At 37.7% G+C, this 19,314-nt stretch overlaps 2 long non-coding RNA genes across 2 annotated transcripts in view; one reads left to right on the top strand and one right to left on the bottom strand.

Annotated features, from left to right (window-relative positions):
* The window catches only part of LOC143661972 (uncharacterized), a 531,445-nt gene that overhangs the window by 484,393 nt on the left and 27,738 nt on the right, over window positions 1-19,314 (top strand). The window lies entirely within an intron of this gene.
* On the bottom strand, window positions 11,039-12,747 carry LOC143662523 (uncharacterized). Its single transcript, XR_013165385.1, has 3 exons — window positions 12,647-12,747; window positions 12,434-12,478; window positions 11,039-11,277 (listed from the first exon to the last, which is right to left on the bottom strand). It is a non-coding gene; the product is annotated as an uncharacterized LOC143662523 (long non-coding RNA).

The following is a 19,314-nucleotide window of genomic DNA, read 5'->3' as shown; positions in this document are numbered from 1 at the left end:
ACACACTAGATGGCTTAAAACAAGGGAAAGTTATTGTCCTTCAGTTCTGGAGGATGGAAATTTGAAATCAAGGCATTGGCAGGGAAATCTTCCCAGTTTCTTCTAGCTTCTGGAGGCCCCTGTGTCCCTTGGTGTCCCTGTGTGGCTTTAGATGTATCAGCCCATCTGGGCCTAGTCTCTTAGGGATGTTGGCCTCCATGTCTCATCTCTTCTTAAAAAGACACCAGTCATATTCAAATAGGGCCCAGGCTACTCCAGTGCAACACCCTTTTAACCTGCTTACATCTGCGAAGATCCTATTTCCAGATAAGGACTCGTATACGGATACTGGGGTTAGGACGTCAGGGTCACTTTTTTGGGGAGTACAAGTCAACCCATAACATTATGTTAAAACATTTGTAATTTATAAGACTTAAGAACATCCATTAAAACATTGGCTTTACTCCTCTCTCAACACTTTATATTTAGCTATTTTCTGTTACTTTTATATAATATATTTTATGATGGTTTACTCATTATTTATAAGATTAAAATAAAAATATAAATGAGATCAGATATTTTCTCTTACTGTAGTTAAGAAAAAAATGACTAGAATGCTGCTTATGTTATGGTAGTGAATGAACTCTTTGGTTATTGATTTTTCACCTTGTTTTGGCTGGGAGTCCAGATGCTCAGAGGCTGATACGATGCCTTTTTCTTCCCCTAATTGTCATTATACTTCCCCTTTCTCCTATGCTAAACCATGGTTTTCATTTTTGATATATTATTTTTCATATATATGAATTATTGTAAGCTATCTCTATTGTTCTTAGAAAGATGATCACATCAATATGTATATTTTAGTTGACATTATCTATGTAGAGTTCCTCTGTCTCACCTCCTCGACAAGTCATTCTAAACTGATGGCCGTATCCCAGAGAAAAATTAATAGTCAACATATTTACAATAAGCAAGTTAACAACCCTGGGTATGAAAAATAAAGAATTTGATAAACGAGAATAATGGCTGAATAGATTCAACTATTAATAAGATATATTAATACTAAAATGATAATGTAAAAATACATTCAAAGAAATAGAAATCATGTATTTTGAGCACACATGGATAATTCATGAAAGATGACCATGTACTAGGTCAAAAAGTTCCAGTAATTCTAAAATATGAGTACAATGGGGAATATGTATTCAGACAACGATACAATAAAAGGTGAGATTAATAACAAAAGGGTAGCCTGAAAATCCATCTAGTTAGAAACTAAAATATGAGCAAATAAAAAAAGGTAAAATGACTATCAAACTGTAGTACACTGAACTACCCCGAACCTCAGATGTGATCATATTTGCAAACAGGGTCTATTGCAGATACTTAAATTAAGATATGTCCATCCTGCATTATGGTGGGCCCTAAAGCCAATGATGGGTGACCTTAAAAGAAGAGGTGAGGACACACAGACAAGGAAGGAGGCCACATGGACTCAGAAGCAGAGCCTGGAATAATGCAGTTGCCAGCCAAGGACTGCCGAGGATTTCAGGGCAGAAGCTGGAAAGGAGAGGAGGGGTCCCTCCCTGGGTCCTTCTGAGGACCGATGATCCTGTCTACACCTTGATTTCAGTCTTCCAGCCTCCAGAACGGTGAGAAAGTACAGTTCTGTTGTTTAAAGCCCATCCAGTTCATTGTACTCTGTGACAGCAGCCCTAGCTAACACTCTAAGCCTTCCAAAAAAGGAAAATATGAAGGAAATTATAGCATAGATGGAACTGGAAGTGATTAAAGATATGGCATTGGAATAGCATCTAAGACTACTAAGTGTCATAATTCAGTGGTATTTTTATGACTTTCAGTTCATTTATCTAGAAATAAGAAATATGGAAAGTAATATGCAAGCATTCAAATAAAGAAAAAGAAGAAAGCAAACCTAAAGACATAGGATAGAAGTAAATAATAAATATAAGGAAGAAATTAATGACTAAGAGAAAAGACATAAAATTAAAACCTAAACTTGTTTCTTAATATTAGTAACATTCTATTTATACTGATCAGAAAAACCCTGAAAGAGAAGGAGAGGAGAGGAAGAGGACATACAAATAAGTATAGTATGAAAAATAAAAATACATAACTTTATACACAACTGAAATTAAACACATGATGAGTGATTATCTGCTACCAATAATATACAAACAAATTGTAAAACATATATAAGGTGGGTAAATTCCTGAAAAAGTAAACTGTCTATACTGTTTAAGAAAAAATTTTAAAAATTGACATGGAAAGCTGTGCATCTGATTTTGTGAGGCTAGTATAGCAAATAGTTTTAAATAGATTACAGGTAAATTTTACCTACATTTATGAATGCAAAAAATTTTTAATAAAATTCATACTGATACATGATATTATGAACTGTGTTTCAGGAAAGCAGTGTCGTAATCACTAGTTTATTTACTTGCTAGAATACATTTTTCCCAGAGGACGGTTTTTAAGATGTGTTCCTGATAAGAGATTTTTCAAACACTGTAAACTAATTTAGTTAAAGCAAGAACAGTGAATTTAGTCAGTGGATTAATTTAACCTTTTAGGTATTTATACCAAGAAACTCAAAATTATATTCAGCAAACATTGTCTATACCAATTTTATAGTTTCAGTGATATGGACCAAAAGTCTTGATAAGCATAATGCTTCTAAATATTATAGTACTTTGTCTAATATTAATAAATAGAGAAAGATAACTCTATAAGACTTCAAGATAAAGAATAAATATACACTTAACTTATATATTTATGGTATCTATTGCGTAATAGTCTCTCTAACATTTCAAATTCAAGGTGAAGGTTAACCAAGGGCACCCGAGATGGAACATGTTTTAGTCCTTCTAACTTGAGGCCTATAGTTGAAATGTGGTTTAATTAAGGCTGAATTCAAGTGTCTCACACCTATAATAATTGCATTTTATGTTATGGACAGTACCACCAGTGCCTCAAAAATATGTAATTCATAATAAACAAGCAGGATTTCTCAAGGGAATGAAATGATGGCTAAGTGCTAGAAAAATCTATAAATGTAATGACCACATTAGCAAACTAAAGGAGGAAAATATTAGGGTGTGGCAAGGAATTTGGCAACTGCCAATTATCAATACCTATGACTATTTATTCTTCCAGAGGCCGCCAAATCAGTCTCTATGGGTAAAGAAAAAAAAAAGTCTTCCTAATCAAAATCTGGTTATTTTATTGCTCTTGACCACAAAGATAATAATGTGTCCCCCAAAGGCAGCCTGGAGTTGCAGCTGAAGGGCATATCAAGCTAACACTTTGCTACCTTGTTTCAAGTGTTCCACTGTTGGTGGGGATGGCATCTAACTCCCAAGGGACAACCAGGGGGCACTTGACACACTGCTTTACTATCACCTAACAAGGAATGTCAAATAGCCAGGAAAGAAAGGATTCCTACTGTAACTACATTGTAAAACTTTTAAAAACTTTTTAAACTTTTTAAACAGCTTTATTGAGTTATAAATCACATCCTATCCACTTCACCCATTTAAAATGTATCATTCCAGAGCTTTTAGTATATTCACCTAGTGGCGTATCCATCACAACAATCAATCAGAATTGTTTTATTATCCTCCATGAAACCTATACTAACTAGCTATTATCTCCATAACCCCTTCCCTATGTAGCTACTACTCTACTTTCTGTCTCTAACGTTTTGCCTGTTCTGGACATTCGATATAAATGAAATCATGTAATATATGGTCCTTTGTGAGTGGCTTCTTTCATTTAGCATGGTTTCAAGCTTCGTCCACATTGTAACATGTATTACAACTTCATTTCTTATAATGGCTGAGTAGCATTCAACTGCATAAATATATACCACATATTACTTATCCATTTATCAGCTGATGGTCACTTGTTTCCACTTTTTTTCTATAGGAATAATTCTTGCATGAGCATGCATGTCCAAGTTTTTGTGTGGGCATATGTTTTCATTTCCTTAATGAATGTACCTGCAAGTAGAATTGTTGGGTCATATTGAGAAACTGCCAAAGTTTCCACAGCAGCTGCAACATTTTACATTCTACCATTTTACAATCTTACCTACAGTTTGTGAGGATTTCTGAATTCTCCACATCTTCACCAATACTTGTTATTCTCTGTGGTTTTTTTTATGGCCATCCTAGTGGAGGCATCTATATTAGCTTTTGCTAAAGAACAAACCACCCAAAATTTAGGGATTTAAACCTGCTTATTTATGGTAGCTCATGTGTCTGAGCCCAGTAGGCAGGTAGCACCAGCTGGGCTCAGGTGGATGGCTATGCTGAAAGCTCTGCACCTGGCTGGGCTGGGTCCCTCACTGAGGATTAGGCTCAGGTCTGCACAGGTACATTCATTCCGGGGCCTGGGTGGAGGGGGCACAGCCCTGAGAACGCTCTTGTCGTGAGGATGACAGAGGTGCGAGAGGGTCAGCAGATGAAACAGAACAGACCGAGACCTGAGAGATGAGAATGAGCCAGCAAGGGAGAGTGAAGGTACACGTGCGAACAAAACACATTCATAGCTTACATGTTTATATATACATATAGTTTATATGTAATTCTCAGTAATGCTCTATGAAGTGAGAGTATGTGTGATTTGACAAATGTTGGAAAAGATGTACAAAAAGAATTACCTAAATCATAAAACAAATTAGTAGTGTACATAGGAATAATTCTAGCTTGTTTACCTAAAGGTGAAAGGGACAAATTCATTCCAAGTTTTTTATTTTTTTATTTTTTATTGCACTTCATAATGTAACTTCATATTCTTTCAGAAAAAAAAAATCCCTAAATTATATGGAACTGTCTATAGGCTTCCCAAATGTTTCCATTAAACAGGTGGCATTCCTTCTGGTAAGATAGACAAAGCTTCCACTTGTTTTTAAGGGAACAAAATTCATTTGTGAGGAAAAGAAAACTAAATATTAACTCAAGTTTTACGGCATGATCATTCACTATTACAGCTGGGCTGTTGGTAGGTTGCATATCTAAAACTAAGATAAATTTACTTTAAAAATGTCATTGCGTCCCGCCACCATGAAGCATAAATTGAATTTATTTCCAGAAAACAGTTGTTACGGTGATTTGCCCTCTTTCAATTGGACAGAGAGGTAGATTAGAAGATTTCATGATTTCCTTTATCCAAACAAATTCTCAACTGACTCTGGAGGCTGTAAAAGTTTGCTGCAATATTAAGTATAAAATAATCTTTCAAAGCATTTAAGGGACTAATATTACATATCTAAAAAATGTTTAAAATGTTAAAGCACAGGAAAAATAAAGCAATCTTCCTATGAAGCACTGGAAATTCTAAGAAACAATTTTTGTATTTGTTCTTTGTTACTCTTAGTACACCATTAAAATATTGCCTTCAAATATAGGTTTTCCCTTTTCATTGCTTCAGTATTAAGTTTCAAATTTAAGATAATTTTGTATGACTAAACTCCATTTTAGTCAACTTTTGAAGCAATGGGTCATCACTCCCTTTATTCTCACACTCCCCTACCTGATTTTTGTTCTTTTCTACCTCAGTTTTGTGCCTTTGTGAGCTGGGCAATCAATCAAGTAATAATGACTGTTTTTTTTACCACAGCTCCCTTAACCACAGAAAAGATCTTCAGTATTTTCTTTTTCTTTCCCTTTCTTTTTTTTTACTTTAAGTTTAACATTAGAAAATGTGTATTTGATGTTTTCTATGTACATTCCTCAGAACAACAACAAAAAAAAGCAAAGGAAAAAAAAATAGAGAAGATAATATAAAGGGTGATTAAGCTTTTCTGTCTCCCCATGTTTTTACACTGATAGGTACAAACACATTTTGTGTGTTTTGTACCTGAAAGAGCGTTATAAGTTTATTGCAAGTAGACTTACCTACAGAAACTCATTTATGAAAATGTCCAAGTCTTATGATTTTCAGATAGTCAATCGCTCTCCCTCATTACAGCTCAGTGCATTTATTTCTAAATGAAGATGATAATCCCTGATCACATCATCAAATGATTGTGCATGCATGTCTTGGTATAATGCATATTGAAACCCTTAGTGTAAAAAAGCATCTACATATCTACCCATTAAAATTGCAGCACTGTGTGTTACTCATCTCGAGGACAGGGTCTTGCTTTCTACTTCACTTCCCCTTTGTTTTGTGCCATGCTTAACCCAGAGCAGCACCGCACAAGTAGCTCTGTCACTGTACCTCTTGGCGTTTGCCTTTTCAGTTGCCTGGAAGCCTCTTTCTCCCACTCTCACCTCAGGACTCAGCTTGCACATGACTCCTTGAGGCCACCTTGCTGGGTTTAGAGACTACATTAGGCCCCACTGTATACAGTATCCTAGTTTCCTTATGAAACTTATCAGGGAATCGGTACGTTTCCTGTGCAGTTATTTTTGAACATCTTCCTCCACTCTCACCTGTAAAGGCCACATGGGACTTTAAAACTGCTACCCCTACATCTCTAGCTTCTAACAGAATGTTTATTCAGTATATATTGGTTAATTTGATAAATGAGTGAATGAACAAGTAAATAAGGAAAATTCAACAAAAGCAGAAGGGACTCATTAAATACTACGCTTTTCAATCAGGTCTTCCTCTGTACCCACCTAAGATTTTCACTCCTATAATGTTTGCTTGGCTGACATGAAGTCTCTTCTACTCTGGGCTTTTTTTGACATCATATGTGATTTACATTTTCCATTTTGATAACCAACCACAGTTAAAAAGTATGATTTTTTTTTAAATGTTGGGTTTGCCTTTTAAATTTTGTTTGGCTAATAACAATAAACAAAGCACAGATGTATTCCTTTTTCAAAAGACTTGTTAGAACCACAGCTTAACACTCCACTCTTCTGACACCTCATTCTGAGACACTATATCTTACAAAATTGATATGGACATGACTGTGTTAAAAGGACAGGCATGAGATTCAGAAGGAAATGAAAAATAAAACATCACAGAATGCAGTGTCTTCTGATGGCAAAATGTCAGATCTTGAACAAGTTATACCCTTGGAAGATAAAAAATATGCATTTTTTTCATCCTAAACTAATCATCTTTCAAAATAAATGGCTCTGGAGTCATTTGAAACATTATCTTGTTTGTCTCTGGTGGATCTGTAGCAAACAAGAGTAGTAATGACAAATGATAAACAGAATCTGAAGCAAATTTAAAATTGCTCTTATTCAATAAGTATAAATGAATCTCTGCAAAATAACTTTAGGGACTAACTTCAGATTTAATGACTAGCAGATTTCTATTAGCATAAACAAAAACAGAATGATTTCTCATAGGCCTTTTAGCTTTAAAGAAGCAAATTCTCTGAATACATTCTATCTGAATGTGTAAATTAAGTTTAAAAAAACAAATGTTATCTAGAGGAAAAAAAATGTATGGATTATCACATTTTGCCAAAAACACCAATTTTAAAATTTCAAAATCATTTATTATTACATTTTAATGTATTATAAAATATAATAACAAAGCTAAAAAGGGAAATTCTTAACATACTAAACAGCTTTAAGAGTCTAAATAGCATTAAGCATTGTTTTAGAAAATATTAGACAAAACAATAATCGGAATTTTAGGCTTTTCTCTTCCTTGTAAAATAATGTAGATTCCGTGTCTTTCATCAGAGAAGCAGAGATCACCCCAAATAACTGCATTAGTCAGGAGAACAGAAGCCATTCTGGATGTTTCCAGTAGAAAGAGTTTTAATAAAGGAATTGGAGACTTATCCAACCACTGGAAGATTCAAGAGCAGGTATGAGAAAGCTGTCCGCTGCCTGTCTCAATTGCAGCCAACGCCAGAGAATGCTGCTCCAAGGTTCTGCTGCCCCAAACAAGGGCTTCTTTTCTTCTTTCTCCCAATTTCTGTGCAAGTGCCTCTTATTGGCAGAATCTAATCTAAAACCATGTAGGAAAATACACAAAGTCACAGCTGTTATGGAGCTTCCAGTTCAGAGAAGAAACCGTTCGTATTCAATAATCACATATACTGTACAGCCTTAACTATAAGTGGCACCATCCTGCTATGAGAGAATATAAAATGGGGACCAAATATTGGCTGAAAAGTCAGGAAAGATAAATTCCATGAAATTACAGTCAAATTGTAACGTTACAACAGTGAAAATAAGTTTAAACAATACAAAATTAAACCTAAGGAGTGAAAAATACAGGAGATAAAACTGTTGCCTGAAAATCAATAGAATGATTTCATGAATGAAGAACATTTTCTAAGAATATATGATACAATGAGCAAATTGGTAATGCTTCAGTAAAATGTCAGACATGTGAACATACTTAATATTGTAACACCTGCCTATCCTTTTGACTTGAAAGGCTATTCTCTCTAACTCATATGGCAGTTCTAAGTTCTGTACGTGCATGTCCTTGAGATGTCTGTCTTATGTGGGCAAAGGCCTTTGATTTGACATTTCAAGTTGTCTCAGTGGAGTCGCTTTTGACTGCCTTTTTGTTTCTACTCTTGAAAAAAATGTCCTTCTATAATAGAAATGATAATGGCTAATATTAGTTGAGCACTAGAAATGAGTCAGGCAACCTAAGTGCATCCACTGACAAAAATCTTTGCAACCATCTTTTGCAACAGGAATAAACAGAAGAGGTAAGATCCAAACACAGCAGCGGGCCTCCAGGGCAAGGCTCCTTGCTTCCAAGCCACACTCCCGCCTAGCTAGGAGCATTCAGGATTATGGGCCATGGAGCTCTGAAAAGGTGATGTTTCTGGACAATGCAAGCAGTTAATGAAGTTCAGGACTGTTGTGCTAAGGGCAGTAGTTACCTTAATGCCTTGGTATTTAGGATAATTGCTTTTTATTTTTTTCAAATGTGTTTTCTTTGCCAGAGGTTTTACATATTTCCTATATTTTATCCTTAAAGCATAATCCAGAAGAAGAGTGCTTAAGATGCTTAGTTTATAAATAAATAAGGAATCTGAGGATCAATAACATTAAGTTAGTTATCAAAGATCAGTGGCATGTCTGGAATTGAAAACCATGCCACAGCATAGATAAACCTGAGGACATCATGTTGAATGAAGTAAGTCAGACTCAAAAAGATAATTATTCTATGATCTCATATATGAAATAGCTAAAGAAGAAAATTTCTAGATGCAGATAATAGAGGAGGAGGAGTTATTACTTAATGGGAGCTGAGTTTCTGTTGGAGGTGCTGAAAAAGTTGGGACAATGGATATTGGTGATGGCAGCACAATATCGTGAATGTAATTAGTGCAACTGGATTGTACACTTGAAAGTGATGAAAATGGGAATTTTGAGCAGTAAATAAATATAATACAAACTTAAAATACCACAAAAAGTTAAATACATATGCATATCTACTTTATATATATACTAGCGGAGATTATCTGCACGTTGGGGTCATGGTCTATTTAATTTTAGTATTTGTTATAAGTCAAATTATAATTTTAAAAACCATGGCTATTTGGCCCAAATTATTTCCTAAGGGTCAAAAGGAGAGAAAGGTCTCTACTGAAGTGGGAGTTCAAAGAAATTGTTGAACTTGTATAGCAGGACACATAAATCTCACAGAATTCATAACTTACTGTGAAATACAAATTCTCTGCAAAGCAAACCCAAGGGCACCGGTGGAAGATGCACAGTGGAAAGTGACCACTGTTTTTTCTGTTGCCCAGTTTTTTATGGGAGACAAATGTGGGTCAGTGGTATCGGGATTCTGCCTCTTGCATATGGGGCTGTGCAGGTGGTGGGGACCCCAGTGGTGGCTGGTACTAGTTTCCTGTCGCTGCTTTAACCAGTCACCATGAGCCGAGTGGCTTAAACAACATGAGTTTATTCTCCTCCCATTCTAGCAGTTAGAAGTCGAAAATTAGTCTTGTGGTCTCAACAAGGCTGGTCCCTTCTGGAGGATCCAGGGGACAATCTGTTTTCTTGCCTTTTCTAGATAGTAGAGGCCACCTGCATTCCTCACCCCTGCTCTGGTTTTCCTATCACTCCAACTCTTAATTCCTTCAAAACTTTTCCTAATGCTGATTCTGATTTCCTCCTTCCTTTCCCATAAGGACCCTTGTGGTGACATTGAACCCATCTAGATAACCCATGATAACATCCTTAATTTAATCACCTCCAGAGTCTCTTTTGCCGTATAAGATAACATCTGCAGGTTCCAGGGATTAGGATCTGAGCATCTTGGAGGGCCCTAGTTTAGCCTATCACAGGGCCCTAAGCCTCTTATTTCTCTGAACTTGTCAGTTAAACCACATCCAGACAATTTCCTAGCACACCTCTAGCGCTATATTGTCTGTAGGTTTCCTTTTTCTTACTAAACATCACACATTCAGGAAGCAGCGTAGCTGTGTAACCGTGGCCAGGGAGGCCTTGCAATGACTGTCACCTGCAAGGCCTGGCTGGACCCTGTGGTGGTACTGCTCGGTCTTCCTTGCGTCTTCTTTGTCAGGCATCTGAGGAATCACTTTCTCTTCACTGATTCAGTTTACAAAGTCCTGGGCTCCCTGAGGTATTAGATATGGAATTTCTCTCAAAATATGCCAGTTGTATCTGGCTAGGACCATTGTTTCTAAATGAAATATTCATATATGCAAAGAATATACACAAGATATAAAAATAGCATCATTCTTTTGAACCCCCAGTATCTCTGACCTGAGTTGCCAGGTCATTTTCAGCTCTTAAAAATATAGTAGCTGAGTCCTGGTGAAATCTGTGAACTCTGCCTGGCTTCTTACTTTGTGTAGCTCTGTCCTGTTATTGCCAAACTTATCACTAGATTAAAAAAGGGATTGTGGTGGTGGCAGAATGATTGTTGTTGTCATTGTGTTTTTATTTTTCATTTTCATTTATTTTGCTGATTAAAGAATTAATGAGTTCTCAAGTGGATTAGGATAAGATCTGGTTAAATTTGTAGTGATACATTACAGGAGAACAAGTCTCTAAGGGAAGCTTTGCCTCTGCTTAGGAGCAGGGTTGGGGGGTAGGGAGGAGATGGGACTTTTCCACAATTAGATTTAAACAGACAGAGCCCTATGGACTGCAGGGTGTGGCTCACTGGGCACACTGTTGCAGGGAAGGATGCCAGAGCCTCCAAGATAAAACTCACCCCCACAAAAGAAGGGGTCCAGGCAAGAAAAGCAGACCCCACCACAGAACCTGAGGGTTGGAAGACAGTTAGTAGTTTGATGCTTCAGAGCCTCCAAGCCTTGAAGCGGAGCTCAGAGTCTGCAGGTGGCATATGTTTTCCCTGGGGAGAAAGAATAAAAGGTAGAATAAAAGACTGTCTTTTGGGGATCAGGAGCATCATGAGGTTGAAGCAGCCTCGTTACGTAGAATCTCCTAAAAAAAGCACTACCCCAAGGTAAGAACTCAGGGTTCTCCTTCTGCAGACGGCAATTGCAGCCCTGGAAGGTGTGAGCTCACCTTTCTGTGTGGCAAACAGGCCGGGACCTGCCCCTTGGTGGGGGCAGAGGCACATGGGGATCCAGGTGGAGGCTGGGCACCAAGGACTTCAGGCAGCTGGAGGAGCTACAGGGACGTCCTGGGCCATGGTGGGGACCCACACCTGCCAGGGGGACATGGGCCAATGTAGGAAATGTATAAAACGTCCCCATCTTTGTGAAGAGGTAAGGGCTTGCAGGCAGCAAAATCCAGATTAAAATGACTGTGACCTAAATCTTCTCCCTAGATTTATCAGCCGCAGAGACATTAGGGGCACATAATGATTTGCAAAGCCACAAATGGAGGATTATCTTCATTTCTGCCTGTTCCATTAAGAGGCACTCAGGAGAATTTTTTTTTTACAAGGCATATTTGTTCAAGAGCATGAAGAAACAAAGTAAACAATTAGTTCATTGGAGGGAAATAATTGCTGCTGGAGTTTTTAAAAACCTTCGGTGAAATGTTTTATGTTATGCTATATTATGCATTCATAAACCCTGAGCATGAATCAGTTCTTTCAGGTTTTAATTACCAGACCCTAGACTTATTCCCTTTAGCCCAGCAACACTACTGCCATTTGGACCAGACAACTCTTTGTTGTTGAGCATGTCCTGTACATTATAGAATGCTTAGCAGCATCCCAAGCCTCCACCCTCTAGATGCTAAGAAACCCTGAGCTATGTCAATAAAAACTGTCTCTGGACATTTACTTAATGCTCATTGACAAATGCCATGTGCTGCTCCCTCCACCCCCTTCGAACCCTCTCTGTTGAGAACCTCTGCTTTCTGACAATGAAACGCATCAGGGTGTATGGCATTAAGTAATACCAGCACTATTTTAAAGAACGTAGATTACTTAATGTTATGTAGCTGCATAAAGCATATTACTTACCTTCCAGAGCCAAGTTCAGATTAAAGTTTGAGTGTTAAAACCAGTGTGCTGGTTTGAAGCTGTTACTTACCCCAGAAAAGGCCATGACCTTTTATCCATTCCTGTGGGTGCAGACCTGTTATGAGTGAGATCTTTTGGTTAGGTGACTTCAATTGAGATATGACCCACCCCATTCAAGGTGGGCCTTTCCCCTCCCAGGAGTCCTTTTTGAGAGAATAAATTCAGAAAAATCCAAGAGAGTAGAGAAAAGAAAAGCCCCCAGCGAAGTTGAGAGAGAACTCACAGGAGCAGGAAGGACCAGCAGACCCCAGCTCTGTGCCTTCCCGAGTGCCAGAGGTCCCAGATGCAGGCAGGCTGTCTTCAGAGGCCAGGTATCATCCTGCTGATAGTTTAATTGGGACATTTGCATGGCCTAAGAACTGTAAATTATAAGTTAATAAATCCCCATCATAAAAGCAAATCCATTTCTGATATATTGTATTCCAGCAGCTTTAGCAAACTTTTAGCATTGATCGAGTTAAACTGTTTTAAGATGAATGTTATAAATGATATTTAGGAAATGTTGTTAAAAGTAGAAGGATTATTAAAGCCTTCTTAAGATCCAAACATATAACCATGATTTTTACTCTATAGGTTTTTGCTTTTCTTCTCCCAGAAAGGGATGCAGCAAGAAAACAGAATTAAACAAGAAAATCATATTTGGGGTTTTATTTCTTATCCCTGTGTATTGTGATACTAAACAGTTTTCCTGCCATTTGTGGCTCTTTGTTCCAAGATAATGTAGATGATGTGAAAAAAGCAATCTGATTAAAATGAAAAGAATATTCTTTGTTTTGGGTAAATGTTGGCTTTACCAAAAAATAGCAGTTCTTTCCACTGAGAATATATTCTTGAAATTATCCACAGTAAATTATACATGAAGCATTTCAATACAGATGAAACTACAAAAATTGAGGCATTATACATGATAAAGTGAGAAGCCTTTTCTCTGTTGAATTATGAAAGAAACTTACCATAGAAAAGTACAAAAAATTTACTGTGGAGGCGCATGATTTTATTTCTCCTATAAGAAAAGAAGGCACAAAAATGAACTAGCCTCGACTGTCATAAAGATGAGTTTGAAAACCAATAAAACACATGGGAACAGTCTTTATAACCGAAGGGAAGCAGGACTGCTGTGGTGAGTTTCATTCAACATTTACTAATATGTATTTTTTAATATTCATTCACACAAGACATTTCTCTATAACAGTAAACCTTGGAGAATTGTCCATGAAAATGCTGCCTGCCTTGAAGAAACCCACATTAAAAGTTTAAAGCAGTGATTTCCTACCATTGCTCAGATTAAGTTTTTTTTTTTATCTCTAGTATTACTGCCTGATGAAGAAAATCAAATAAATTTCACTCATGAGGTTTTCCCCAGAGCTCCTGATTGACAGTGAAAATGTCAGGAGAAGATAAGCGCGTATATCCCGCCTGCTCTCAGCCTCATAACTCACAATTTAACTCCTTCGGCACCATGAAAGAAAGTTAGCACAAGTTTGAGGAAGAACACAGACTCCGCCAGGGGTCCATTCACAAGCCAGTGCCCTGATAGAGTAGATTTTAATTTAGTGGAGCTAAATTGATACAGTTACCGCTAACAGTGGCAATAAATAAAACATATTTCAATTAATGCTGATGCAGGATTTAAATAGATTTCAGTTCAGACAAAGTGGAGTGGACTCATTTCTCCCTATTCTTTCATCAAAGTATGGCTAAGAACCCAGGGCATTCTATGCATAGTTGCAAAAGGTGGAGAGAAGGCATATTGCACGGTGTCCTCAGGACCCCTGGGGCAAAGCCAGCTCTGAGTTCCCTGGGTTCTCTTTTAGCTCCTATGTAACCCAGGCTGCATGCTGGAGAAACTGACACCTGGAATACCAGAGCCTCGAGAAAAGATTACTTTCCTCTAGCCAAAGGATCAGGAAAGGGCAGTCTAGGAAAATGGCAGCTATTTTTTTAAGCAGTAACTGACCTACTTCATTCAAACACAATACATAAAGGACTGGTGGAGAGCCTGAAACTCAACCCCTGCTGTCTTAGAAGCCTTTAGAAATTCCTGTAGTGGTTATTCCACTTCCAGCCCTTAAAAAGGATTTACTGCATCCAAATAAAATGAACAAATGAATTAAGCAATTAATTGTACAGATAGGTTAAAAAAAAAAAGATATAATTCTATTTCATAGATAATGTTTTTTATCTCTTGATCATTTTTCAGATTTTAAGTGCTTATTTATCTCAGCTACCAATAAGGTAAACAAAGCAAGATTAATATATTCACATTTTTCTACCTCACTCTATGAATCAGATCATTAAATGTTTCTATACTGTTCCTTTGACTTGGAACACAACTCTGTCCTTATCTATCTTGACAGCAAGTACTCATTTTTTAAATCTTACTTAAAGCCAAGTTCCCTGGCAGCCCTAGACATAGCTGGATTTCTGTGTGAGCCATAACATTTTATACTACTTTAATTGGCTATTTTAAGATAACATGGTATTAATTTTTCATGGAAATGATCAAACAGATTCAATAGTCAACATAATGAAAGGGTGATTCCTTCTTGCATTCTTGAGTTTGGGGCTTCCTCCTGCATAGAGCAGAGGAGAGTTCTTTGCATGTTTTTCAGTGACCCTCCCTAAAGTCAATCCCCACCCAGGTATTTGTTGGGGGAAGGGGAGGGCATATCATCAGAGATTCAACTGAGTAATCCCAAAGGAGCAGAAAAAGATAGGACCATGGTCCCATTTGCGGGTAAAGGATAGGAGAGGAGATAGTGGTCAAGGTGTCTTGTAGGTTTCAGAGGTAGTGCAGACCAATGCCGAGCCTGCAGGCCTTGCAACCGTGGGCTCAGGCTGGCCTTGTGGTTGGAAGAGCCTTAGAAGCAGCAATGGGGAGTGGCTGGTCATAGAGAGGATATTGCCCCTGAGACACTGCTGCTCGGATAAGATGAAGGGCTAGATCTCAGAATCTCCAACAGAGGGAAGTGGCACCAGGACCCTCGTAAATGAAACCTGTGTAAGCCTTAGAGTTCTTGCACAACCTAAAGGAGAGCAAGAGACAGGGAGTTCAAATCATCATTGACATTGGGGTCCTTGGCGGTCTTGGTAAGTGCCAAGTTGGGGCCTGATTTTTATTAAGTTACAAAACACGGAAAGTGGCATATCTCATGCCGCATCTATCTTTCTACATATTCCTCTAGTCTTTGAACTCTGTGAGTGCAGGGCGTGTCTATTTGGCTCATAAATTTATTCTGAATGCCTGGTTTTCACTTCCCTTTCCCACGTCTGGGGTATGAGGAGATATTATAAATAATGTTATAAAAACAAAACAAAATAGGAAGAAGTTTACAGTTTTAGCTCTTAGGTCACATCTTGCAAATAGACTACACATCTAAAGCAGATTAGATTTTATAAATATTTTAATTTGGTCAAATAACTTGTTCTTAATGACACTAAGTAGTAAACCAGTTTGACTAAAATGTTTTTCTTTCAACTTTAAGAAGAAAGCCAAATCTTTTAGATCAATCATATTTTTTTACATGGAGAGAATGGAGACTCTGGTATTATAATATCATTTACATAGTAAGAACCAAATCCTTAAATAGACTTAAAAGAGTCATAAAGGTGTTTGGAAGGACAAAAGAATACTTGAGCTGAATTTCACAATGAAGATCTTTCCAGTGGCTTCTTACTCTGTCACATTACGCAGGAGAAAGCGGATAGCAACTCTAGCCTCTCAAGATGAATCCTCCAAGAGATTTACAAGTTCAAAGGATCATTATTCAGAGCATTATTCCAGATGTGATCCCAGCATCCGAGAGCAGAATGGAACAGGGAAAGCGGACACGCAGGATGGAGAGGAAGGAAGGTAAAGCTGCCCGGGAAGAGCCCAGGGAGAATGAGCTGTTCTACGCAACCAAACAGAGTGAGAGCGTCAAAAAGAAGCTCGAGCTCTGTTTTGTAAGACCTCACCTTCCATGCCTTTTGAATTATATTGCTTCCTTCTACCAAAAAGTAGAATTCATAAAATCAAAGATGAATTGTGTAGCCTCTCTGTCTGCCACCCCCCGCCCCAACAAGAGGTAGTGTCTAAATTGAGGTTTACAAAATCCCAAGGGAAGAAGGATTTAAAATGTCTCCCATAATACCTATGAATTAAGAAAAGGCATAGGATATTCAGAGTCCAGAAGTACTACCTTCTAGAATTTCAGTACACAGTAATTCCTACTATGTAATTCCTTGAATTCCTAAGTGCGACGCCCACGCTTGGTGCTCCAGGTCCCTTCCCTGCCCCTGCACTCCCGTGAGACCCCAAACTCCTCAGGGGGCCTCACTGTGTTTCTGCAGCGTGGCACCCACAACCTGCCCTAGAGAAACCAGGAGACTTGGCAAGACTCCCAAGTCCATGTCCAGATGGTAGGGGGCATATATGCAAACCATGTCTCAAGAACAACCCTGGCCCTCTCTTCAGGGTGTGTAAATTCTGCTGTGTTTTATAGGGCTTTAGGCAAAATCTTTCACTGATTTTCATGATGCAAAATAAAAATCTGTTCTCTGCAGACACATTCACTCTTTCAGAAAACAAACACAATTCTAGATAGGCAATGGTTGGACAGGGAGAACACCTCACAAAGGGACTTCCATTTTCAAGATAAAAATAGAGCAGCTTATAGTATCATTCCAGAGTTTGAAGATAATTTAGAGGGTTTTACTAACTCGGTAGAACTAAACAGGGAATCATGTTTCTGCATTCCTCTGACAGAATGCACACGGCCTGCAGGAGCATTTTATCCAAAGTAGGATCCTCTTTCAATTCTGCCTTTCCCCTTTTTATAAATCACTCATCTCAGCAGAGTGCATTATATTAATTCACATATTTTCTTCATTTATTTAAAGAAACAGATTTAGAAAAAACTCATTTTTCCTGCATTTCGAAGCAACAACACAGTCTATAAAGAGTAAATAAAATATCCTTTTAAAGAAAATCTCCAACTTTAGAAAAAAGAATGTCAAATCGCCTGCCCCTGGCTAGAGCAGAATAAAGGAAGAGAGAGGATTATTTTTTACCCATGTAAGACCCCTGCATGTGTGGATTTTGCCTCTTTTACATTATCCTTGTTTTGCTTTACAAAGGATAAGGTATATGTGCTGGTTTGAATATATATCCCAGAAAAGTCATGTTCTTTTAATCCTGATCCAATATTTTAGGGTGTGATCTCTGGAGTAGATTGTGTCCATGGAGATGTGACACACTCAATTGTGAGTGTGACCTTTTGATTAGATGGAGATATTACTCTGCCCATTCAAGGTGGGTCTTCATTAGTTTATTGGAGACTTTAAGAGGACTCCTGGAGAGGGAAAGAGTTCAGAGCCAACACAGAGGCAGAAGTTTGGAATTGCCTGGAGTACTGACTGAGATCCTTGGATAGCCAGTACAGGGAAAGCTCAGATGCAGACATTTGGAGAGATGCTTATAGAGCCGATACAGAACTGACACAGATACAGATGTGTGGAGATTGAGAAAGAGAAAGCCCAGGTGCTAAGCAAGGATTCACAAAAAATGGCCAGAACCTGAAGAGAAGAAATCTCTGGCCCTGGGAGGTGCTAAGCAAAGAGATGAGACCAGAGTTTTATTCTGGAGCAGCTAAGCGAGGGCCCACAGACACTTAGAGAGGAGGCCACTGGGATCAGAAGCTAAAAACAACAGAACCAGGACCAGTGGACACAGGCCACATGTCTTCCCAGCTGACAGAGAAATCCCAGATGCCATTCAGCCTTTCTTTAGAGTCAAGGTCTCTTTCTGTAGATGCCATAGTTTGGACAGTTTTATGGCCTTAGAACTGTAAACTTGTAACTTAATAAATCCTCTTTATAAAAGTCAATCCATTTCTGGCATATTGCATTCCAGCAATATTAGCAAACTGAAACAGTGCACCAACTAGAGATTCATCAGTCCCTCAGCCTTCCTTCATTTTGGGCAGTTACGTAAGGCTAGGGCCTAAAGGCCGAGGGTAACGCAATCATTACATCATGTAAATATCACCCTTCTGGCATAGGAAAAATGGCCCCATTCTCAATAATTTTTAACCACACTGCTGAAGAAAGAAAATAAGCAATACATAACTAAGAAAAAAAAGTTTTTTTTCAGTAACTGGTGGTAATTCTTTATGACCCACTATCTTTTAGAAAAAAGAGCAAAAGCTGTTAAGCTTGTTTACTCTTTCCTTTATTTTAACTGTCAATATCATAGAAATTAGAGAGGACATATTTTGGGGTAAATATAGGCCATGCAATTATACATTTGCTTAAGTAAACTTTGCTATGGATTCGCATTCTTGAAAAATATAATTAAAAAAAATAAAATGTGTTTCCAGCTAGAAAATGAAAATAAAATGCATTTCTTAAGTTATATATGCAAAATGTATCTAGATACATGATATATTTTTTCTCACCTGTGTATCACTTTTAATTTGTAACTGTCTCCAGAGTTAGGCACCACTTCATCTGATTCTAATGGTATAGCAGTAGTTAGTTGGTAATAGAAGTAGTAAAATAAAGGATTAGGAGCAGGAGAAGGAGCAGAGGAGTGTTATTAGTTGTATTATAGAAATCCCTCATAATCCAGTATAATACATTCATTTAAGTAAGTTAGTGAATTTTTGGAAAGCATTCACCTATATTCCATTACTTTATATGGGGGAAAAATACACATTTCCTGCTTACCTTATATCCTGTGCTGGTTTGAAAGGATATATGTCCCCTAGAAAAGCCATGTTTTAATCAAAATCCCATTTCATAAAAGCAGAATAATCCCTATTCAATACTGTATGTTTGGATCTATAATTAGATCATTTCCCTGGAGATGTAACCCAATCAAGAGTGGTTGTTAAACTGGATTAGGTGATG

This window comes from Tamandua tetradactyla, chromosome 18 (genome assembly GCF_023851605.1).
Source record: "Tamandua tetradactyla isolate mTamTet1 chromosome 18, mTamTet1.pri, whole genome shotgun sequence".
NCBI lineage: Eukaryota > Metazoa > Chordata > Mammalia > Pilosa > Myrmecophagidae > Tamandua > Tamandua tetradactyla.
The sequence above is the reverse complement of the archived record's forward strand: the minus strand, read 5'-3'. Positions and strand labels throughout refer to the sequence as shown.